Source organism: Cygnus atratus, chromosome 2, assembly GCF_013377495.2.
Source record: "Cygnus atratus isolate AKBS03 ecotype Queensland, Australia chromosome 2, CAtr_DNAZoo_HiC_assembly, whole genome shotgun sequence".
Taxonomy (NCBI): domain Eukaryota; kingdom Metazoa; phylum Chordata; class Aves; order Anseriformes; family Anatidae; genus Cygnus; species Cygnus atratus.
In genome coordinates, this window is record NC_066363.1 from 158,107,076 (window position 1) to 158,132,490 (window position 25,415).

Sequence of the window (25,415 nt, forward strand, 5' to 3'; positions counted from 1 at the left end):
TCTCCAGCGTGTGGGCAGAGGGAAACAATTTGTATCCAGATTTTAGGATTATTTAAAGGGGGAAGGGGGAAAAACGTAAGGACAAACTAATCAAACAGTCTTATTTGGGGGAAAAAAGAACAACAAATACTTGAACTGGAGCTCTCCACTTCTGATACCAGCTATTAAGAACGCGGATAAAATCTTTTATTTATCTCACATGCGGCAAGAAGACTTTGTAAAAAAAAATAAAATCACAAGGGACATAACCCAACGACAATCTTCTCCATTAACTCAAGAACGATGTTCTGTTGAATATTTCAAGCGCAATTACACTGTAACAAAATGGCATCATGCCACGAAGTCCTATAAATTATTCTCTCTCAATACCGCCCTTCCACGCAAAGACGCCAGGAGGCTGAATAAATAAAGTGCTCCGAGATCAAACGATGAAAGACACTGAAGAGACGTTGAGGATCCTTCCAATTACCATGTTTGCTTGAAAGCAGAAAAAGGTTATCTTAATGGTTGGTGTCCCAACTTCCAAATGGGATCTGGCCACTTGGCCACGCTCACCACCTCTTTACTGGAGCTCAGGAAGGATTTCCCGCTCTTGTCAGCAAATCTACAGGGCTGGTCACCTGCAAGTAACTGGGATTTGTTGTGCCAACAAGATGCCTTCTGCAAAGGAATGTAATGGACGATATTCAAAACAACAGCAGCCCGCTGTGATGGAGGAGATGGAAGGAGACACGCTGAAGGGATGAATTCAATTCAGAAAACTGACTGACACCAAACACAGCAGAAAAAAAAAATCAATAATCAAGCTTAGGGCCGACAGGTCTGGAACCACTTCCAGACATATCCTTCCACATACCACAAAAATCAGGAAATCTCCCGTGAAAAAATGAGAAGTTGGGAAATCCAAGAGGTAAGGGACATTTTTTGAGTAATTAAACTGGAGCGCAGGATATGAAGGCCAAGAACTTAAGCATCCAAAGGACGGGGAAGTAGATAACGAGACCAGCCAAAGCTGTCATAACTAAGCTGTAACACAAATGCGTAAGCCAGCTTTAGTGATTAACCATCAGAAAAAAAAAAGAAAAAAGAAAAAGGGAGAAATTATCACAACATTTGTGTATCAGGGCACTCACTACTTTCTCGTCTTTTGAGCACACTATTTCTGGTCGCCATCCAAAAGAGAGATTCTGGAGCTAAATGAACCCTGTGTCTCACTAGGCAATTCCTGGGCCGCTTATAATTAAAGACACTATTAAGCCTTCAGAGACGCCAATCCATGCCAAGGTTGCACAGATGAATTTGGTCCAATTACACCACATACAGGAGATATACCAGATCTCAAATGGATATAATTTTATGGGAAGCTTTTTCAATGTCCTACAATCTTAGGATCACTGAAGATACTCTTTCCTCTATCATCCCTTCAGCACTGGTTTCAGAAGAAAAGACTTCCCTAGTCATCTGCCAGCATGCTTAAGTGGCAAAAAGAAGAAAAAAAAAACATTTAATCACCAATTCTGTGGGGAAACCAACAAGTAAATAATGTAGTTTACATGCAGAAACAAGTATCTTCTCCCTTTCACATTTTTTGGGGGGTAGAGAGGAGGGTAATATTTTGAGTTTCCTTTTTGCGTGCTTATTTTTTCAGGGTCAGAAAAGCCAAGTGAGTGTAAATTCTTGTGAACTGATAAAAGCCACAAGCATAGTTCATCCATTCGTGAAAAAAGTCCTTTATAAGCAAAGTAAAAGGGTAGTTCAGTACTGTGACAAGGGCTCTCACGCAACCTGATCCGAGTAACAGAACATCACCAAATATCTTTTGGTGAAAGATGCTGGTCAAGTTTTCCTCTCTGCATTTAAGGGGCGGCAGGAGAGAACAAACTACAAATCAACTCAGAAACGGCCATCATCTAAGATACTAAAAATATTATCATCTAAACGCAGGAGGGTCAGAAAATAAATTCTTAACTGCCTTCTCAACATAATGCAAAAAAGCAAGTCTATTCTTAAGCATACACCAAGGCCAGTGAATTTGGGAAAAAGACAGATGGGAGAATATGTAGGAGAATATGTTCCTGAGTACTTCCACAAATAGGCTACCAAAAGTTGACAGAGATGCTGTGTCACGAGATGGAGAAGTCACAGAAGATGTCTTTCTTAATGTTCCCCACTAGGAGATCTGGAAGAGACAAAGAAGCCTTTGGTAATGCTTGTTACCACTGCACTGCCTCCAGCCACTTGTCCTTAAACAAAATGGCCTCCCATGGTCATGGAGTGATGGACGCCACCCTCTCAGCCTCCCAGCAACATGATGATGATCACCACAAAGAATTACAGTGATACAAGAACCATCAGTGGTCCATGCTGACTTTCTCATCTATTAGTCCCATTCTCCTGTCATTTCGGCCATACCTGTAACTGGAAGCTGTTGTTGGGCAGCTTCAGCTCAGTTGGAAAAAATAATACTAAAAAAATCATAGAACATAACTACCACCCTGAAAGTTGGGTAAAAATGAAGGCTGGAGTAAAGGAAAGAGAAATGAATATATCTGCTGAGAAGGCGAGCACAACTCAACACTTCCAGCAACCACCCAACACGTGGCTTACCTACTGGTAAACAGATAGTAGTTGCTAACCCTACCACAGCTAGCAAGTGGTAGAAGACATGCGAGGAGATGACAGACACATCCACCAGAAATTAGGCATCTTCTGATCTTCAGCAGATGGAGCACAGACAGCAGATGGAAATCCTCCTTTTGAGGTTCATGTTTTAGGCATTTATTTTGTTGCATTCCAGTAGTTACCCCCACCAAGTGCAAGGTCACTCTTGGTGGTGTAGCTACCACTAGTGTAGCCAGTCAATACTGCTTCAGACCTGAGGTCACTTCAGCCTCTTGGGTTTCCTCGTGCTCCAGTAGCCTGACAAGCACCAGAATATCATCATGTTGTCGCCCAAAAGCCATCCACGTGGAGCAGATGCCCCAACAAGCAGAAGTTAGAAGACTATGTTCATAGAATGACAGAATCAGTTAGGCTGGAAAAGACCTCTAAGATCATCAAATCCAGCCATTAACCTAGCACTGCCAGTGTGCTAAGCAAACCATGTCCCTAAGCACCATGTCTACACATCTTTTGAATACATCCAGGGATGATGATAACTGCTTCCCTTTGCAGCCTGTTCCAATACCTCACAACTCTTTCAGTGAAGAATTTTTTTCCTGATACCCAACGTAAACCTCCCCTGGCACAACCTGAGGCCATTTCCTCAAGTCCTGTCACTTGTTGCTTGGGAGAAGAGACCGATCTCCACCCTGCTACAACCATCTTTGAGGTAGCCGCAGAGAACGATAAGGTCTCCCCTGAGCCTCCCTTTCTCCAGGCTAAATAACCCCAGTTCCCTCAACTGCTCCTCATAAGACTTGTCTCTAGACCCTTCACCAGCTTCGTAGCCCTTCTCTGGACACACTCCAGGGCCTCGATGTCCTCCTTGTAGTGAGGGGCCCAAAGCTGAACACAGTACTCGAGGTGCGGCCTCACCAGAGCTGAGTAGAGAGGGACAATCACTTCCCTAGTCCTACTGGCTACACTATTCCTGACACAAGCCAGGATGCTGTTGGCCTTCTCGGCCACCTGAGCACACCGCTGGCTCATATTCAGCTGGCTATTGACCAATACCCCCAGGTCCATTTCCAACAGGCAGCTTTCCAGCCACTCTTCCCCCAGCCTGTAGCTCTGCATGGGGTTGTTGTGCTCCAAGTGCAGGACCTGCCACTTGGCCTTCTTGAACCTCATACAGTTGGCCTTGGCCCATGGGTCTGGCCTATCCAGGTCCCTCTGCAGAGCTCTCCTACCCTCAAGCCTATCAACACTCACACCTAACTTGGTGTTGTCCACAAACTTACTAAGGGTGCACTTGATCCCCTCATCCAGATCATATTCTTACTCCCCAAGTGCACAGTGTCCACCCAGCAGACTCTACACATGGTGCTGTGGTGATTTTACCCTGCTACACAGCTGAACACCACCACAACTGCTTTCTCACTCCCCTTCCTCAAAGAAAAAAAGGGGAAAAAATACAATGGGCTCCTCCACGGGCTGCAGCGTGGAGATCTGCTCCATGTGGGACCCATGGGCTGCAGGGGGACAGCCTGCTCCACCAGGGGCCTCTCCACAGGCCGCAGGGGAACTGCTGCTGCGTGCCTGGAGCACCTCCTGCCCTCCTGCTGCACTCACCTTGGGGGCTGCAGGGCTGCTTCTCGCACATTTCCCCACTTCTCTGTCCCAGCTACTGTTGTACAGCAGCTTTTCCTTTTCTTAAACACACTCTCCTAGAAGCACAAACAGCGTTTGTCCATTTTGGAGCTGGCTCTGATCTGACATGGGGCAGCTGCTGGGCTCTGCTCACAGAGGCCACCCCTGCAGCCCCCCAGCTACCAAAACCTTGCCACAAAAACCCAATACAGGTGTTTCCAACATAAACCCGTCATTCTCGGACAAACGCATCTATTCACATTACTCTCCCACTTGATCAAGAAATTGAAACCATAACTAAGCGCAGCAGGAGACTAACAGAAATGTGTAATTCAATTGAACCAATTACTTGATTTTTGCCACTGTACTTCAAAACTAGACCCAAGTCACGAACCTGCTTTTTCTATTTTAACTATTTCTGCTGTCCAACAAACAGCTTCATTCACAGCCAAGTCAGAGAGGCTTATCCAAGGCACAGGTGAGCAGGAGACAAAAGAAAAATCTTTTTTTTTTTTCTCCTACATATTTAGCAGGCCAAAGCAAACCACATCCTCCAGTTTCTATGAGTTACATTTATCTATGACCATTCTTAATTCTGAAAGCAAACCAGAAGTGATAATGCACAATCCCTCTGCAAAATGAAACAGAGATGGATGGAGGCTAAGAGGTATAATTTAAGACAGTTTATATTTTTCACAGTTCCAAGAACGCTGCATTCAGGCTGCAAGAGAAGTCGGTGGTAAATTGAAATCAGCAGAAGGCAAAGGAGTTTACAAATAATATCTCAACACAAAAAGGAGCTCATTAGGCATTCAAGGAATAGAAGAAGCAGACAGCAAGTCTGCGTATGCAAGAGCCCTCCTCTCCTCCGATGCAGTGTCATCCTCAGAGGCCCACAAGATCCTGCGATGAAGCGTACGAGACTTGCACTGGTGCCATCCATAGTAGCACCCATTGTGACAGAGACCTCCTCCTCACCAAAGCCATGCACACCAACAAAGAAAAACAGTTTTGAGTCATCTCCTGTCTCCCAACTGGCTCGCTCATTTTAGCGCCGAAGTCTTGGTAGCCAGGATTTTCCTCCAGCAAAGTGGAAAGGATTGCCTCCCTGAGCAGGCTGGGCTTAAGCTCTCAGCCTTTCTGCAAATGCTACAGGAGATAACCAATGTAGAGTTCACTTCTTCTCTTCTGAACGCTATAATCAGATGAAAACAGCTTCTCAGGCAAAGGAGAAACTCTTTACATGGTGTTGTTGGAAGAACAGAACACAGGTCTCAACTGGTTGTCATCAGCAGACAGCTGACAGACATCTTCTCTCTTCAACATCTCTCTTCGATGTCTTCAATGTCCTCCTTTTCAGTTCAAACTCCAGCGGAGTTTCATGCTGAGGACAGGCTGAATCTCACGCTGCTTTCCTTTCCAGCTTTGGACCACCTACATAGACACCATTTCCATGACACAATTTATGGCCTGTAAAACAAAGACACTTCCCCTGACCTCACGGAGGTGCTACCTTGCATATTTAGGTTCCTTGACATCACCGTCTTTAGTTTGCGCCACACAAGCTGTAGCAGCAATAAAACCACACATTTCCACGTGGCACAGCACTGACTACTTCAGAGCAACATGTTCTCCAAGCCAAGAGTGGAGCTGAGCATCCCTGCCCTTTTCTCCTACAAAACTTCACCTGCCGTGATGATCCCGCTGCCCAGCTCTACATCCCCACGACACCTCTGTCGTATCCACGGATGCTTCACCTCCACAGCTTCAATTCCCACCAATTTCTCAATCCTTGCTCCATAGCACCCTCCCCAAGCACCATGCAGGCGGCAAGCAGCATATGTGAATAATCAGGACCTGTACACATACTAACTGTTTGACTGGATGATCCCTAAAAAACAGGTAATTGCTGATTTTCCCCCTGTTTCCCTTGAGGGCACTGAGATATTAAGCCCTTATGTGCTTCGTGAACAGGCTCGTTGATGGCTGGGTAGAGGAGAAAAGCTGAAATCAGCGATCTGTAATCTTTTCTTTGATGTGATTAACTCAGCCAGCCTACTAAAGTGGAAGAAGCAGAAAGAGACCAACAGCAGAAAGCCTTAAAAGAAGTGAGAGAATTTAGACCATTAAAAAAAATTAAATAAATCCACTTCTGAAAACAACTTAATAGTACTCATTTGTTCTCACTTCCATACCCAGGCCCCACCCACCATATTTGTGTTTAATTTTCTGGTTCACCAAGTAGAAGAATAACCCATTCCTAATGCTTCTTGTTTTATTTACACACTTAGTCAGAACCGAGCTAAACACTCAGATCTGTCATTGAAGGTTTCAAGTGCTCCCAGCTCTGGTTTGCACCCACAGTGTAGCAAAGCATCAGTGATGGACACTTTGCTCTCCACGTCATGAACAATGGCCCTGAAGAAGCTACCTTCCATTCCCACACAACATCCATGGTCTCACCACACCAACCATAGTCCCACCACACCAACTGTGGTCCCACCACACCAACCGTGGTCCCACCACACCAACCATGGTTCTACCACACCAACCAAGGTCCCACCACACCAACCATGGTCCCACCACACCAACCATGGTCCTACCACACCAACCATGGTCCCACCACACCAACCAAGGTCCCACCACACCAACCATGGTCCCACCACACCAACCATGGTCCTGCCACACCAACCATGGTCGCACCACACCAACCATGGTCCCACCACACCAACCATGGTCCCACCACGTCTCAGTGGCTGGTACTCAGCCCCTTCAGCTGTGGGTGGAAGACTAACCAAACCCAAGCAAGAGCAACAAGCTCTCACTGAGCTCAAAATTTCACCTCATCTAGCCAAATTCCAAGTCTTTTTTTGTTTTTTCCCTTTAATTTTATTTCTGGTAGGGTTTTGTTTTGAATGAATTTGAAACTGGCTCGCCACACAGGCACCTGGACACCAACACCAAAACGGGCAATAGAGACGAAGCCAGTGGATCAACTTAAAGGAAAATTTTAAAAATAAAATAAATAAATAAAAAGAAACCGTGACTTATATTGGCTTAAAACGATGTGAAACTGCACCTTTGGGCTGCAGCTCCGTGATGCATTAGCTCTGACGAGGGAGGTAAGTTCAGACCTCCCCACACTGCTCCTTCCCTGCCCCACGCCACGCTTGGCTCTCCGCTCTCTTGCTAATACAGCAGCCGGCAGCTCACGCTGTAAATCAGATCAATGAAACATTCAGTTAAAAATAACAGCCAAAAACTCCTCCATTGCAGGAGAGCCTTTAGGATTATAAATGATGAAAGCGTGTTTCTAAAAAAAGCTGAGTCGAGAGCAATTTCTGAAGAGAAGGTGGCAAGAACAGCACCAACCCCAGCCAGCAGAACATGGGGACGGAGAGAATCGAACCGAAATCCAACCTTGGGTGGAGAGCTCACACATCCTAAAGCAGGGGCAAACGGATCCACGGTGACCTGCAGCTGACACACACACTAAAACCCTCATGAAGAGAACCATGATTAACCACCAAATGCAATTAATACGCTAACGTAAGGACCCCACGTGAATTGTGTAATGTCTGTAAGGTCCAGGGTGGGAGCTGGACACGTCCCATAGGGCCACCAGCAGGGTTGGGCTGCTCCAAGCTCTACTGGGTGACCAGAATGACCCTGATACTGGGCAAATGGGTCTCAGCACCCATAGCTAGTGGTGACCTGGCTTGAAGAGGACATTGCCTGGCTCCCCATGGATATGTCACAGGAGCAGGATGTTCAAGAGGCACCACCATCTTCCACCTGCGACCATCTCCTGCGTTATTCGTGCACCATGGCTGAGAAAAGACCTATTACTTAGGATTTTTTTTTTACAAGCGTTTTTATGGTTGATGCTGGGAAGCAGAAGGCTTTTGCGGGGTTTTCTCTCTTTTTCCTTTTTATCTGATCTCAGCATCTTCCATCTAAGCACACGTGGAGTAAATAACTGGCTCTCATCAGCCTGCAAGTGGGACTGCCGTCCCCCAGATCTCTGCTTCCCCCACAGCAGCTGGGTCCACCAGGAGGATCTGCAACGTCCGTGGCTGGCTCCCAGCTCCACGCTCGTGCAAACACACGTGGCCGTGAACACCTCACTGCAGCATCTCAGCTGCTTCCCATCCCGTGGCTGGCAGCTGTCCCCGACGCCAGGATGCGACCCTGGTGCAGTGGTTGCAGCTTTTAATGCCTCTTGCAAACACCGAACTCACTTTTTATCAAGCACTCGGGGCAGCCACCCCTCCGTTTTACCCACGGAGACACCAAGCTGAAATATTCTTCTGCTTAAACACAGAACCTACAGCTACACGGCGTGCCAGTGGCTCAGGACAGAGGAGCTGCTATCACATCACACAGCTCTCTGATATAGCACAGCAGTATAACACCATTCACGTAATAAAGGAGAGAATGAGCTTCTAAAGATGCCTGTCTAAACTAGATGCTTCTAAGTGAATCTAGGTTTCATGACAAGCTCTTTTTGCTTCCTTCTTTTTCTCATCTTTTTTTTTTTGGGGGGGGGGGGGAGGAGGAAGGGGCTGTTCTTTTTCCTGTTGTCACACGCTAATCTAACGCTTCTTTACCCAAACTGCAGCAAATGCAGGTTTACTAAACCAGCTAACACGCAAGAGCAGTGCCTCCAGCGCCGAGGGATGACAAGACAGATGGCACGGGAGGTGGGGAGGGGACACAATGTCCCACCTGCAGTGGTTTGGCATCGTGCCGCATCGCTCTCTCGTCTTTTAGGCTTTTGTTAACTCTCAGAAGGGAAGGCACAGGCTTCCCAAATTCAAATCAAACTCAGTATTACGCAAGAGGGACACAAATATATATATATAAATGCATTCTTACGGTATGGCACATGGCGTATTTCAAACAAACGCAGCTGAAAACCTCCCAGCTATTTCACTACGGGGTTTTGCTTACCTTTGATGCTCACGCAACTTCTAAGAAGTTGAATCTCTTCCAAGTATTTTAACTCAATTGCTTGGAGAAACTCACCAGCGTGGGACAGAGCCAACAATCCTGTTGTGCACGTCTCTGCAGTCTTCCCCAGCTACAGAAGACTTCCCCCACAAAGCCATCTTTGTGGGACTTAAGGCTTCCGCTGGACCCACTGCCCTGAAAGGCTCCAGCTGCGAGCTGGGCTCCGTTTCCAGCCTCCTCACTGCCTGTTTTCATCAACTTCTCCCCAATTAAATCCCAAGCTACCCAAGGCAAGAACCACCACCATTACATGCCATGTCCAGATGCCCCCAGACATCTCTTGCACTCAAACAGCAAGCCATGGAGCTGTGTGTTAATACTTGCATGTGGTTTCTTGACTAAAACAGATGACAAACAGCAAACAAGACCCGATATGCACCATTTTAGTTGACCTTTGACTCTGATGGAGCCAAAGCAACGTGATTCCAGCCCGTAAACACTCCCGATTCACCAAGCAAGAGCAGACTAAAGAAGCTCAGACCTCAAACCTTGCAGGTAAGCACACCACAGCATCGAATCACCCCAGTTGCTTCACCTTAAAGAGACAAGAGGGAGGCGTTGACGCTGAAGCGATGCTTTGCGGTGCAGGCAATCTGTATTCAACTGCCAGGCTTCCACAAACTCTGTAATGTGGTATTGTGGATCGGGGAGGAACAGAGACAAGGCACAGTCATCTGCACCTGCCTCCCAAGCATCCTACTGCCGGAAAATGAATAGAAAAGAATCTCGGTTTAATGGAGTGTTATTCTGCTTCGGTACAGCACAGCAAGAAATAGATTTGCATCGTTTTAGTTTTTAATTCTCAACTAGATTACATTTTAAAAAGGAATCACAAACTTAACAAGACACAACGGCAATTATAGTGAGGGTGGCAAGAAATTGGCACTGCATTTGTCATGGGAGCAGTTTGGGAGTTACCCTGAACCAGCTCATACCATTGATCAAGGCATTTCTTTGCATCAGCCTGCTGCAGTACGCAGATAAACCACAGCTGCACCGTGTGCATAAACTGTGCTCGGATGTATAAATCTTAACAAAGTGGCTTCTTATTTTGAGGCAAAACCAGAAAGAATTATACGTTGCATTAAACATTTTCTCCTCCGTCCTCCTCTCGCCGGTCTGAAAGATCAATTAAAGTGCTTTTGCACAAGACAGGCAGACAAGCACTTTCCAAAATAAATAAATAATGAAGCCCCTCTTTGCTTTTAATATGATCCCCACAGAAAACAAGTACAGCGGCTTAAAGATTCCCACGGTGAAAAAGAAGAAATGGTTTAACCATCCGTTTAAGACTTGAGAAATCTGTTTCATTCTGTCTTACGTCTCTCGCTAAGTTTTGAGCGCTCAGACGCAAGTATTAGTAACACACTGCAGCAAGCTGAATTGTTTCCCCTCGCACAAGGAGATGTGCAAGTCCTTCCCCTGCATGCACACACATTCGCTGCTTCCGTCGCTTTTCTGTTTGCAAAGATAGCAGAAAGAAACTACAAGCCATTCTGTGGTGATTTTAACACATTCCTCCCCTTCTGAAGCTCTTTCTGTCCTGGATGCCGGCGATAACACAGTTCAACACCACCACCAAGACATCTGCGAATATTATTTTTGGCATGCTGACCAGCAGCGTGACTCATGATTAAGAGCCTGAGCACTGGGAGAGCATCACTGAGCAGAGCTGGTTCCCCAGTTACCAAGCTTAATGGGAACTGGAGAGAATGGGAACTGGAAGATCCCAGCAAACAACCTCAAGGTCAACTTTGTTCTTCTCGTGCTGCCCCATATCATGTCCTTGCAAGGCGAGGAACTGCTCCCATCAGAAACACGCCTTCCTAGCTTTTCGGACAGCACCAAAGAATTACACCGTCACGTCACGGCGAACCTCTCCAAGCCCGTGACACTGGAGAGAAGTTTTGGGGAATGACATCTCCTTCCTCCAACAGCAGCGGTGCAGGGCGTGAGCGCTCTTCCACTTCGCCCAGGCAATGCCAAGACGTCGGGCTGACTTCCAGCCGTGCAGTCTGGCAAGGAAATCCCAGCTCCAGCCATAATCCCCATCGCACCCAAATGCAGGAGAGCTGGCATAAAAGAGAAACCGCTGCCCTTCTCAACTGAAATAGGAGGAAAATAGCTTGCGGGATTCAAAATAACAAAAAACAAGAGCTGCAAGGTGAATAATTCATTTGGGCAATGTGCAGTGCCCCGACTCCGTGCGAGTCGTTTGAGTTGAAGGTTCACAGTTTAATCAGAACTGCAAATAATAAAAAAATTAAAAAAAAGAGAGAAATACTACAGTCAGAAGTACAAGATTTATCTTGAGGAAATGAAACACGTTTCTCGGTGAGGGACTTTTATTTAAAATAGCAAAAAAAAAAATATGCTGCAGTTTGTCAACTGACCAGTAAGGGGAGTCGGTGCCTAGAGGTTCAAGCCAACCACACATACGCAGTTTTGGGTGGAGAAAATGCAAATAAACAATTCTGAGGCACTGACATTCAGAACACGCTGGTGGTTGCCAGAAGATGTGAGAGGTGGGTAGGCAGAGCACACCACATCCAGAAAAGCCCCTAACCCAAAGAACCGGAAAAGGGAAATGAACCTAGAGGTAGGACGGTAGAAGAAAGGCATGGTTTTGCTTGAAAATAGGCTTCTCTCTCCTTGTGAGACTTGATGGATAGAATGTGAAGGTCAGGAAGGAGAAAGCCATAGGACAAATGAAATCAAGATAGATCTTGGGATAAAAAAATAAGAGAGAAATCTCGATGCACTTCTGACTGTGATATTCTGGTAGTAGCAAGTTCCCCCAAAGAGATGTGGGTCAATTCCTCTGGTAGCCTTGAGGAGACATCAAAGAGGGCACCACACGCCTGGGAGAAGACTTTGGAGGACCAGCAAGGGCTGATCAGACTATTTACCACCGAGTCCCAACAGCAGAAACATAAATATGGGGGGGAAAAAAAAAAAAAAAACACAAAAAGAAGCAATGCACAAAACATCTTGCGAGGAGTGGGATTTAATAATATCACACAGTGTCTAAAAGAAAATGTCAGCAGTAGGAACTCATTAAGCGTTGTACGGGGAACAGCAGCAAAATCACTACTGCGTCTACACCCATGCTGGGCTCGTCAAGAGAAACCAGGCTGCCACCGGCTACGGGGCCACGGAGAGGAGCACTCAAATGCTTACGTTTCTCTTTGCCGTTAATCTCATTAACCTCCTATTTACTCTGTTGTTGGTGATTACTCAGGACGCTAATAAGCATACTTTTTGCATACAGTTTACCGCACGTTACAAATCTGTTTAGCTCTGTATATGAAACGGGGCTGGAACATGCCAATTCTCCCCACGGTACGGAAAACAGAGGTAAAGAAAGAAAATCCTTTTTATAGAGATCTGTTGCAAGGAACGTGATTTCGAGGATAAGAATTAAGAGCAAAACACCCAAGAGATTCAGAAAAAAAATGATGAAGCCTTTTAGTTTTTTCATTCTTAAAGTATTTTATGAAGAAGGAACACAGACCAAAAATCCCCACGAAAAGACTTATTTCCTACTATCAGACTGGAGCACATGAAATAACTACTCCAGCCATGATACCAATTACGGTAACAGTATTCCAGGTGGGAAAAACAGATGTAGTTTAAGGAAACTACTGCTGCTGCTAAAAACTCTGAAGGTTTTACAAATACAGTCTGTTACGCCCTGAAAAATGAAACTTTCACTGACCATCTGTTCCTAGCAGAAAGCATCCATTAACGCTCGCTTTGGCCAGAAAGCCGAACTCAAAGTCAGCAAATGCACGGCAAGTGTGGGCCCTCCCAGAGCATAATGAACTAGCAGCCAAGCAAGGCAAGATCAGCCATGAGGGGAAGAAGCTGGATGGAGATTTCCCCCCTCCACCTCAATATCAACCACTGAAATTAAGGAAAGAAGCAGAAGATGCCACCCAGAGGGGAACATCTACAAGCCAGGAGCCTACAACCTTCCTCCACACCCACTCCAGGGTCTACAGAATACAGCATCCCTGCCAGCGAGTTCAGGAGAGATGGAGAAAAACAACCAAATCAAACCACCTGAAACAGCAAGGATTATCACAGGGAGAAAATAACAAATATCTCACCCACGCTTTTATTCCCTCGTGATGTGGAGCCACCGGTTTCGCACAAGCCAGCTACAGCACAACGGACCAAAGGCTTGTCTCAGTGGTATTGTCTCTGCGGAGGGAAAAAGAATAAATGAAAATCAAATGAAAAGCACATACCGTTTTTTTATTTGTTGTTTCCCCCAGCATGAGGTCAGGTATTCCCAAGACCGAGATTTTAGCCGTACCTTCAGATCCAAACCCCCTTCAGGGGTTTTCACACCCTAAGAATTTGTTATAGAACAAAAAACTTCAACAAGATTTCCTTTTGGTCTACACAATCTCTCTGACAACAGTGTACCATGCATATCAAAACAAACGCACAAAAAAACTCTTTACCTTTAGTTTCAGAGTGCAAAGATGCCCAGTGAGAAATAGCAGACAATTTTCTGCAATTTGTGATTTCACACGACTTTGTCATTTCCCCCAGCTTAGTGATCTCGTACTTCATATTCAATCTCAGCCAGTTAAACAGGATCTGTCGGCATTTCTCCTACATTTTCCACTAAAAAAAGAAAGCCCATGCAACTACCAGGACTGCCGACCTGACATCCCAGTTAGAGGCACGCAGCTGGGACAGCCAGGTGGGCCCAGCACTGAAACAGGACTCAGCACGGAGGAGCATAACCCACACTAGGACAGCATCACACAAAGCTGCACAGATGATTCTGTGTTGATGTTAATAAGATAATGCTAGAAAGCAACGTTTGCAGAATACTGGAAAATCATTACGGTATCTCCACGGCTTGTTATGAATTATATATACACACAATTTAGAAAAAAAATTATTGCTTTGGGGAAAATTATGCATGTAGGAGTATGTGCACGTGTGTGTGTAAAGAGCAAAAGACAAAGGTAATGCATCAATATAAACAGATATACAGCCAGCTATTTTATATCAGCATCCATAAAGATCTGATAGCTCAGATCACTCTGGAGTGCATCATAAGTGATGCCCTTAACCCCTCTTTTTCACACTTAAGTTTTTCTGTCCCAAATTCAGAAGGAATTTAACACGCTTTTAATGCAATTTCTTATGCTAAAAAAAAAAGAAGGAGGCTCCATGCAACCTGTAGGGTGTTTTGTCTTCACTGGGATAGTGAAATGCTAAAGAAATATGAGGATATATTCTGAATGGATGAACTATAATAATGTTCTTTATAAACTACTTCCAGAAGAAACAGGTTTAAGCACCTCAGGTAGAGGCAATTTTATTCCATGTGAAGTTCAGACATGGAAACATTATTCCCTTTGTGCAGTAGTTATTCCTCAAGTAAAGCGTTTTAATTGAACTGCTGAAAACTTTGGCTGGGTGGCGTGTTTGAAGCAGAAAGAGTAGCACCACATAGCACTCAGCCTCCCAGGCTCATCAGACCTTCTGATGAGACCTTCTGATCCTTCCTTGCAACAGGATGGCGGAGAAGCCGAACCACATGGGATGACACTGGAGTCACAGAAAACGGCAAGGGATGTTGAAGGAGCTTCCTGCCCTCGGATTTCCTACCCTTAGAAGTACCACACTATTACCGTTTCCTCCTCTTTGACAAATACAAACCACTTCCAGACCCTCAAAAGCCAGCAGAAGCAGCTCCAACACATGGGGAAAAAAAAAAACTCATTAGGGGCCTTTAAGCTAAAGTACAGTACCCAGAGTCAGCTTTCGAAGACAGGGTAAATAAGTAAGACCTTTAAAATCTAAGATGGTTGCTCAGCAACACCTTGTCATGCTACATCACACAACGCTTCTTACTCGTTATTTCCCTGGCCAAAGGTCAAAATTCATCTTTCCAAGAGACAAGCCTTCCTCGAGAGCGAGCGATCAAACTCCCACATCCCGCTGTCTCAGGAATAACCCACGTCCCCATCCTGGACACCTTCCAAACACCAAGACGTCCTGAAATTTCTCAAGGAGGCAGTCTTCACTCTTCATAATTACTGTACCACGACACACGCAGCACTGCCACCAGAGAGATGTAGGATTCCTTGCATAAATCTGTCTTCTCTGTGTCATACACAAGGAATCACAGAATGGTTTGGGCTGGAAGGGACCTCAAAGACCATCTTGTTCCAACGCCTGCCATGGGCAGGGACACCTCCCACCAGCCCACGTTGCCCAAAGTCCATCCAGCCTGGCCTTGAACACCTCCAGGGATGGGGCACCCACAGTTTCTCTGGGCAGCCTGTGCCAGTGCCTCACCACCCTCTCAGTGAAGCATTTCTTCCTTATATTTAATCTAAATCTACCCTCTTTTAGTTTAAAGCTGTTAACGCTTGTCCTATCACTACACTCCATGACAAAAAAGTCTCTCCTCAGCCTTCCTGTAGTCCCCCTGTAGGTACTGGAAGGCCACTGTAAGGCCTTCTCATCTCCTGGCCTAACAACCGCAACTCCTTCAGCTTGTCTTCACAGGAGAGGTGTTCCAGCCCTCTGAGCATCCTCATGGTCTCCTCTGGACCCACTCCAACAGGTCCATGCCCTTCTGGGGCCCCAGCACTTAACTCAGTGCTCCACGTGGGATCTCACAAGAGCAGAGCAGAGGCGGACAATCACCTCCCTCACTCTGCTGGCCACGCTGCTTTTGATGCAGCCCAGGGTACAGTTCGCTTTCTGGGCTGCAAGTGCACATTGCCAGCTCATGTTGATCTTCTCGTCCACCCCCAAGTACATCTCCTCAGGGCTGCCCCCAATCCATTCTCCACCCAGCCTGTATTTGTGCTTGGGACTGCCCCGGCCCAGATGCAGAACCTCGCACTTGGCCTTGTTGAACTCATGAGGTTCTCACAGGCCCACCTCTCAGGCCTGCCCAGGCCCCTCTGGATGGCATCCTTTCCCTCCTGAGTGTCGACCGCACCACACAGCTTGGTGTCATCGGCAAATGTGCTGAGGGTGCACTCGATCTTTGTCCATGTCACTGACAAAGATGTTATTGTGTCCCAATACCAACCCCTGAAGGACATCACTCATCACTGATCTCCACCTGGACACTGAGCCATAGACCACAACTCTTTGTGAGTGCAACCACCCAACCAATTCCTTACCCACCGAGTCGTCCATCTGTCAAATGTCTCTCCAATTTAGAGACAAGGATATCATGTGGGAAGCATCAATATGAGATACCTAAGGAAGCATCAACATGAGGTACCACTGCCTGCTGCCTCATATCTAGACATCTTCCATGCGCTAACAAGTTCCTGTAATTCACAAAAAGCGCAAAACTGATCAAGTTATAGACAGCAACGCTGGCAGCTGCAGTTATCTATTTTCATCTGATCAATTACTCCTTCCTTTTTGTAAAATACTTCAACATTCACATGATTTATTGCAACTTGAGGTAAGGAAAAAAGTCAGAAATCTTGCCTCTGGCAGTTTTACATGGAGGAATCCTGTTTTGCACGAATACAGCGTTACTTGTCCTGCACTGCAAACTCAGGGTGTTCTTAGCTCCTAATGTAAGAGTTTATCACCTTTACATAGCCTAAGGTCAAGCTTTTTTTAAAACTGCTTCTGCAAATTAGATCGGTACTTTAATTGTTCAGAATAAGCAAAGACACGTCACATTCCATCCCTCCATGGGGGGATTCACGTCCCTAAGTGCAGAAAGCTGCCTTTTACCCTTGTTGGCCCAGTTTTACAGAACTCTCAATATTATGTCCATCTCTTGGAGCACCCCATCATCGCGTGCTGCCTGGGATGCACAGCCCTAGAAGGATGAAAACCAAGATCGAAAACATCAATACGCACTACGTCGCGCTTACGGTTTCTCTGCTGAACATTGATCCATCTTCTCCTTATCTCATCCTCCCACCCTTCCCATCCTACAGATCTGTTTTCTTCTCCGACTATCTTGTCAGGAGGCTGCTCCACAGCAAGGTCTTTCCGTGTGCTGGGCACCACAGACGAACACAAGAACACAATCTTTGGTTGGCATCAGTAGGAACAACATTGTTATAGGGAGGAATTAATGACAACTGCCTACCTGTTGTTGTTGGGTGGGTTTTTTTTGAAGCCATCGTGTATATAACTCTCACGATGTAAGTACAGGAATATCATGCTAAAGAATTAGAACGTAAGGGGTGGGTTTTCCTTGTTTCTATGGTTATAAGCAATTTTAATGACCAACCTAAATAAAAAAGCTGGAAGAGAGAGAAAGTAGGAAGGAGTGAGGTAGGCGTATAATTTTGATTGACAAGACATAGCATAACTAGTTAAGATCTGTCAAATGTCTGCTTAAGATCACAAATCCTCAGCACATTGTATGGCAGAAATAATTAGTCTAAATGCACGGCTTCACAAAAACCTTTTTTACACAGCAATATCGGAGCTCACAATTTCAGATTCCCCACATCAAATACCTGATATGATAAATACCAAGGAAGCCAGGGTAAAGACCAAAAAAATATATACATATATTAATTTTTATTATCTGTGAGATTTTCAAATGCTATCATGCCACAACAGCTTAACTTTTGCTCCAGACCCCCAAAAAATATAGAAAGAGGACAGCATTCCCAAATTGTCAGCTACAACAACTACCTGAAAGGTATTATCAACTTCGTCACTTCAGAATCACGTTCAATGATGTATAAGCAGAGTAAGACAATTCCCGCCTTAAAGATGTAAAACTAGGAGGCTGAATGCATACAGAGTTGCACATAGATTGGAAGGGAAATATTAGGAAGCACGGAGGCAATCTTGCTTGGCAAGACCAACAGAAACACCAGCACAACAGTCTGCTGTAGGTATTTCAGGAAAAAAAAAAAAAAGAATTGGGGAAAATTAAGGACAACCCTATAAATACTCATCAGCAATGCATCAAGAGGGAAAAGCAACAGAGCAACAAATATGTGAAGCATGTGAAAGTCAGAAACAGAGATTCATGACCTTGGAACGAAGAGTCAACATCTCAACAAGATGTAAGGCAGCACACGAAGGGCTCTGGAAGATGCAACCAGCAGCCTGCGTGTAATGACATGAAGATGCAGGACGCAACAAAGGACTGACACAAAGAAGATGCAAGACACACCTGAACCAAGCTAGGAAGATATTTTTCTTTTAATTGACCGGCACTGTCGAGATGCAAGCAGGACACGGTGATATTCAGCACTCATGAGAACACTTTACATACCACCACCTTCTAAGTTTCTGACTACTTTCTTTTAATGTTCTAGAGCACTGCTATTTTATCAAATGCTGTTTGACTTTTAAGGAGGGAGAAAAACAGGCCAAGAGGATGGGGTTATGTAGAAGGGAAGTCAACAAACAGCTCCTGAGATGCCTGCCAACAGGAACTGCACTTAAACTATCGAATTCTGGCAGAGAACACCCTCAAAATTTGATATTTAAGTCTTATGGTGTTGGAATGTATAATTAAACTAAAAGGACACAAGTGAACTAAGAGCTGATCAACACAAACTTGTATCAAAATCAGGAGAACGTGTTCCCAGGAAGACTCAGCCACCTGGTTCTTCCGAGGTACATGGAAAGGAAAAAAAATCTACTTTATTTCCCTTGAAGATCATCCTTCTCTAGCCTCTAAAAGGTACAGATCTGTACAATCTCAGACAGCTAAAAAGCAAAACACTTCGTAAGAACTTGCCTTGTTTACTGCCAGTTTGCAATCCTAAAGAAACGTATTTATTGTGATACAGGTCAATGCCTGACAACGTCCAGTATTCACAATGCAAGAATGATGAAAACACCTACAAATTAGTATTTCTTGAAGAACCACAGCAGTCTCTCCTCAAGAATTGGTATAAATGGAGGGCTCAAATTGTTTTTCTGCCTCATCACCTTACTAGAGCAAGTCCGAACTGACTCTTAAAACTTTCAATTTGCAAGTGAATAAACTAAACCTGTATGAAATGTATTCATTCAGTGGTCATACCCTAACCAAGCATTCACACATTGTTGCCTCTTACTAGCAGTATATAAACTCATACAAAGCTTTGCTGAATTGGGGAATGATTCCTTGATTCCAACTGAACTCTTAAGGAGACAACCAAGACTCCTCCAAGCTCCAAACCAAGCTCCAGGTCACGTTCTCCACCACTCTGTTGGACACATCGGCTTCGTTCAAGTCCAACCATACACCCCATCAAACCATCGTGAGCCTCAAGTCCAACTCACACCTCAGCACGGGTTCTTTACATTGCAGAGAGACCACGTGCAAGGGCAAAGAGTGCTGTAGGTGCAGTCTTCCAACTCTCCTATCCAACTGCTGTGGACACTAATGCCCCCCAGACAAAAATATCCGGTCAACTGCCCAAGAAATACCATGAAACCACATAGCCAGCCAGCTGTAGTTGCTTGAATACAGCTGCGCCTGGGTTGAATGCAACTGAGGGGGAAAAAAAAATAGGAGAAATGGTACCTCTGACTTGCACCGATGGACAGAGAACCAGCTTGGACAGCCACGGATTGAGAAGCACGACACCACCGTTTTAAATCTCCTAATTTACAGACATCGCTATTTCCTTCCCAGTAGTGCCACCAAGAACACAGTAACAAGGAAGATAAAACCGAAAAAGCAATTTATATTTTATCCAATACTCCTTACCGAAAGGTTTCAAACAGCCAAGCTACCTATCAGCAACTTGAAGACAAAAGCCAAAGTAGCACTGAAGCAGCTGGCTTGAGCTCATTTAATGCCAGATAATACCTCCAAGCCTCCCAGTCCAACTCCACAGCCATCAGAGCCATCTCTTCCCTGGACAGCACCCAGGAATCGCTTGCAAATGCAGTGCAACTGGATTTACTGCTTCTGCAGCCCTGGAAACTCAAGTTACAGAGGTGACGTTACATTTCGTTTTGCCAATGCTAATCTAATACCTTTTTAAAGGTGCACACGTTTCACTCCGTTGGCTTCCAACACCGAATTCCAGGCCCGGCTAAGCTTCAGAATAAATGAGAGGAGTGTGCCCTCCGGGCGAAATCCCTCGCTGTAATCTGTATTCAAAACACACCGCTCCAGAGCCTTGCGCACGTTGCCAAAATCGCCTTGAGGTTTGCTCTTGAGATGGCAATTTGCATATCAACATTTTGCTGCAGAGATTACCCAATGTCCCCGCTATTATTTTAATACTCAACTGTGGGCGGCCCCCCGAGCGGTGCACAGAAGCACACGCTAAAAATACCCGCCTTCCCCACTGGCTCTGCACATGACCACAGCTAACACCGGCTCGGATGCAAAACCGGGAGCGACGGCAGCCATCCGCCTCTCAAGGATGCTGCAGAGCACTCCAAAGTGCTGAGAACCAAAGAGCTCAATAAAACACGCTGAGAACCAGAAAGTACCTCCGCACGGATGGAGGAAGGATGCGCACAGCAGCTGGAGGAGGAGAACCGCAGGAGGAGCTGGGTTTGCTGCCACGGAAAGCCAGAGATGTTTATCGAAGCACGAGATGTACTTGGGAAAACAAATTAAGAGGTAATAAAGGAAAGCAGGCGAGGGAGGCATCACCGGGGACGTGAATTTAAGACTCTGAAAGGAAGAAGGGAAAGAAAGCTCGTGCAAAGAAGATGAGGGGTCCTGGCTGAATGTGAGCATGGCCTGACTCATGCCCCAGAAGGGAGCTCCCTGTCCCCATTGGCAGCACTGTGCTACGAAAGCATTCGAAAACCGACAATTGCAAGCTTTTCTATGCCTTCCTCCTGCTCGCCCAGCAAAGCCCGGTCTCAGAAGTAGTAATTATTTTTGGCAAGACATAAACAGGTCCAGGCAATGAAACCAAAAAACAGTTGTTTACGAGACGCACGGCAGGGAGTCGTATCGGAGCCCAGCTATCAAATCAGCAAGCACAAGGTCACACTCATCTGCTTAGGAGAGCAGATTTTTTTTCTTTTTTTTGGAAACTGGTGTGCAAGCCTGGGTCAGCCCAGGCAGGCGAAGAACAGAAAATGCCAGAAAAACTTGCCTCAATCAAGGGCTTTCTTGCAGAAGTCGTAGGCAATGAGATGAGGTTCATCAAGCCTTTAAGTGACCATGAGCACCACCTCCACCACAGGAGCAGAGGAAGAAGGACAACAGGTTGTCTGCCAAAGCTGATGTAGAGGGAGGCACCAGAGGGACTCAACCTGCGCATAAAGTAAGTATGAACACATCCATCACCTTATCCTAAAGGCCACCAACTGCTTCCAGGGCATCAGGTTACCGTCCCAACCTCCCAACCCAAGAAGCACCAGAGGTTTCAAGAAGCAATTTGCTTTCAAAGAGCATGGCTTTATATTCTCATCCACCTTTCTGCCAGCAGAGAAAGACAGCAAAATCTGAGCCCTCCCAGCCAAGGGGATGTTGCATCCCAAGACTGCTCAAGAAAGCAGGAGCATCTCAAGCCCACAAAGTGACCACTGTGGAAAAGGCAAAAGCTCCTTCTGATCTTACAAGGGCCAGATGGATGCTAAAAGCCAAGAGGTACAGGAAGGCAGGAGGCAAGCAACCCAAAGAGATGAAGACTGCTAGACTGCCTTCTGCATCCCATGTTTACATTCAAGTGCCTCACAAACATGATCAAGACCCACAACTCTGTCTCCAAGTAAAAACTAAACTAAATTCTTATTAATTAAAAGAATACCACCAAGACAACGCAGTAGCAATGGAACTGGACCAAGAGAGAAGAGCGAGTCTGGACATTCAACAGTCCATGAGATGTCTCTACACACAAAATAAAACAAATTGAGTGCAAACAACAGGATAAATATATAACAGAATAACATACAAAGCAAGGGAAGAGTAAGAAAAGACATTCTTGGTCTCCATGCAGAAAGAGGATCTTTATAATTAAAGTTATGGTATTTCCATGAGGGGACAAAAAACAAAATTGAAATATTTTCCATTCCCCCATGTTTGTGGCAAAGGAGAAGAAATCCATCCACTTGAAGCTCCAGCAGCGATAATCAGGGGGATATTACACTATCTATAGTGAGACTGTCAATCTGCTTTTTTGGATTCAACAGTGCATCTGTCACAGCATCCCATTTTATTGTAATATCGCGGCGCTGTTCACACCACTTCCTAAGATGCATTTCCAAGGGGACTAGTTTTGGCACTTTCCTAGGATAGCAATCCATTGTACTTTTAGAAAAATGACCTGTACCTATGAAACTTTCCTGTGGTGCATGATCAATGTTTAAGAGGTCTTTTGAAAGCTCACAGTTGTTCTCTACCACAAATATGTCAAAAAGCAACACTTCTGGGACTGTGACGCCCACATTTTGCCACCTATTTGCATCTTCAGGCACTTGCAGTTAATGGAAGTTGAAGGCCCTCCACTTTGTGAAATCGAGCCACTGACATGTGGTGGCCTAAGCACAACTTTAAGTTCAACACTTCTATCACCGTAAAAATCTTGTTGATCATCATTAAGAGAGGTCCTAGTAAAATAATGATTCCACTCCGTCCACTGCAGCTTCAGCAGAGAAATGACTGAAGCCACAGAAACATAGAAACTTAGGTTGTCAATGATGAGTTTTCATGGAATCACAGAATATCCTGATTTGGAAGGGACCCACAAGGATCATCAAGTCCAACTCCTGGCTCCACACAGGACCACCCAAAAATCAGATCCTATATCTGAGAGCAGTGTCCAAACACTTCTTGAACTCTGGCAGGCTCGGGGCCGTTACCACTGCCCTGGGGAGCCTGTCCCAGCACCCGACCACCCTCTGGGTGCAGAACCTTTCCCTAACACCCAGCCTGACCCTCCCCTGTCCCAGCTCCATGCCAGTCCCTCGGGTCCTGTCGCTGTCCCCAGAGAGCAGAGCTCAGCGCCTGCCCCTCCGCTCCCCTCGTGAGGGAGCTGCAGGCCGCCATGAGGCCTCCCCTCGGCCTGCTCTGCTCTGGGCTGAACAAACCAAGGCACCTCAGCCACTCCTCATGTCTCTTCCCCTCCAGATCCTTCACCATCTTGGTAGCCCTCCTTTGGAGACTCTCTAATAGTTTTATGTCCTTCTTATATTGGGGCACACAAAGCTTCACACAGTACACAAGGTGAGGCTGAACCAGCGCAGAGTAGAGAAGCCTCGAACTCTACAACTCAGAGTAGAGAAATAATCAACTCTTAAAAAAATAGCGTAAAACCAAACAAAAACTCATGCAGCACATTTATACATATGAGAAATATTTATTTCTACAAAAATACTTTATACAACATATATATTTGTATAAATTTCATTTCTCATACTTGTTCTCTGAGCACCTGCTGCCTGGGACTGATGTTGGGACTGATGTTGGGGTTTCACCATCAGTAACAAGCAGGCGAGAGATCTGTTGGCAATATATCAAGCAGACAGAAGACATCAAAGCACTTTGAATAGCTAAATCCCTTCTCCAGCTCTTTAGCAGTATGTTTAAACTTATATAGATCAGGTATTTTAGAAGTTAGGAGATTCTCACCAGAGTCTAGGAAGCTAACAGTAACACAAGGAATCACAAATTAATTGTTTTGTGGGGAGAAAAAAAAAGCCACAGAATCATAGAATTCTTGTGATTGGAAGAAAACTTAAAAGATCGTCTAATTCCAATCCTTCTGTCATGGGCAGGAACACCTTCTACTAGACCAGGCTGCTAGACCATGAAGCAAGAACTAAACCTTAAAGAGCTTTTGATGGCAGAAAAAAATTTCTTCCTAATACCTGATATAAACCTACACTCTTTTCAGTTTAAAGACATTACATCCCTCAGAGAGTCCCCCTCCAGCTTTCTTGTAGGTCCTTTTCAAGTACTGGAAAGCCACTATATGGTCTCCCCAGAGCCTTCTCCAGTCAAAAGCTACATTAAGGTTTAGTTCTTGCTTCATTAGGCTTTGCAGGAAGAAATTCTTCACTACGAGGGTGCTGAGGCACTGCCATAGGTTGCCCAGAGCTGTGGATGCCCCATCCCTGGAGGTGTTCAAGGCCAGGCTGGATGGGGCCTTGGGCAACCTGGGCTCCTGGGAGGTGTCTCTGCCTATGGCAGGGGGTTGGAATTAGATGGGCTTCAAGGTCCCTTCCAACCCCAAGCATTCTATGATTCCATGAAAAGCTAAAGATCTGCAGGACCCAACAGTAGAATATATCTACATGGAAGACATAAAAATAAATTTAAAAAAAAATGAAGATCCATCTATTCCTCAATGCACAGCATCTACTCTTATATAAGACGATTATTTTCTTTTGCCAGCTGTGAATAGAAAACAGTTCATCAGAGTTAACTTCATGCTGTTTTAGCAATTGCCATACTTTTTTTTTAATAAATGGTTTCTCATTATTAAAGATCCTTGGCAAAAAGAAGGTCATTCCACGTACAGTTTCTCAGCCAGACCATAATGATCTGAACAAGATAGATTGCAATGAGGAGTACACTGGTCTTTTTTTTCCCTCTCCATCCTCATGATGGCATGGCCTTGCGTAGTGCCAGGAGAGGTTTAGATTGGATAGTAGGAAGAATTTCTTCATGGTAAGGTTGGCCAAGAACCATGGAAATGGTGGAGTCCCCATCCCTTGAGGTTTTCAGGAAATGTGTGGCTGTGGTGTTTAAGAGCATGGTTTAGTGATGGGACTCAGTAGGTCAGGTTGATGGCTGGACTTGATCCCGAAGGTCTTTTCCAACATAGAGGATTCTTTGATTTTCAGTCAATGGCAGGACATAAAAGAGCCCTTGCGCCCAGCTAGCACTGAAAGCAAATAATCAGCATTATTCTCCTTCAAAATTTTGAAAAATTCCCACACTTTGGGAACAATACGCTCCAGCAGAAACAACACCAAAATTGCACAAACTCAACAGCTCATCGCCTGCAGCTCCCGGTGCCAGGCGGATGGAAGCGCAATAAATAAGGAATAAAGGAAATCCATCACGTCCATCGTCATATTAAATAATTACCCAGTGAGTCACCACAGTTCTGTTGGGTTCCTGCAACCTCATCTCACTTCCCCATTGCCAGGCAGATGCACAGCAGCATTTCTCTCCCCATAAAATTGCAATATTAGAAGAATTCAGAGCATAACAAAACCTCCAAGCTGGGCCAAGGAGGCGTCCACCTGGA

General features: G+C 45.4%; 1 protein-coding gene across 8 annotated transcripts in view; it reads right to left on the reverse strand.

The window, feature by feature from the left end:
* The window catches only part of TSNARE1 (t-SNARE domain containing 1), a 461,960-nt gene that overhangs the window by 430,539 nt on the left and 6,006 nt on the right, over positions 1 to 25,415 (reverse strand). For 6 of the 8 annotated variants that reach the window (XM_035566390.2, XM_035566385.2, XM_050708985.1 and 3 more), the window contains exon 2: positions 13,377 to 13,470. The gene's annotated coding sequence lies outside the window, so the exon portion shown is untranslated. The remainder of the gene's footprint in view (positions 1 to 13,376; positions 13,471 to 25,415) is intronic. The other 2 variants (XM_035566387.2, XM_050708986.1) reach the window with 1 other exon arrangement.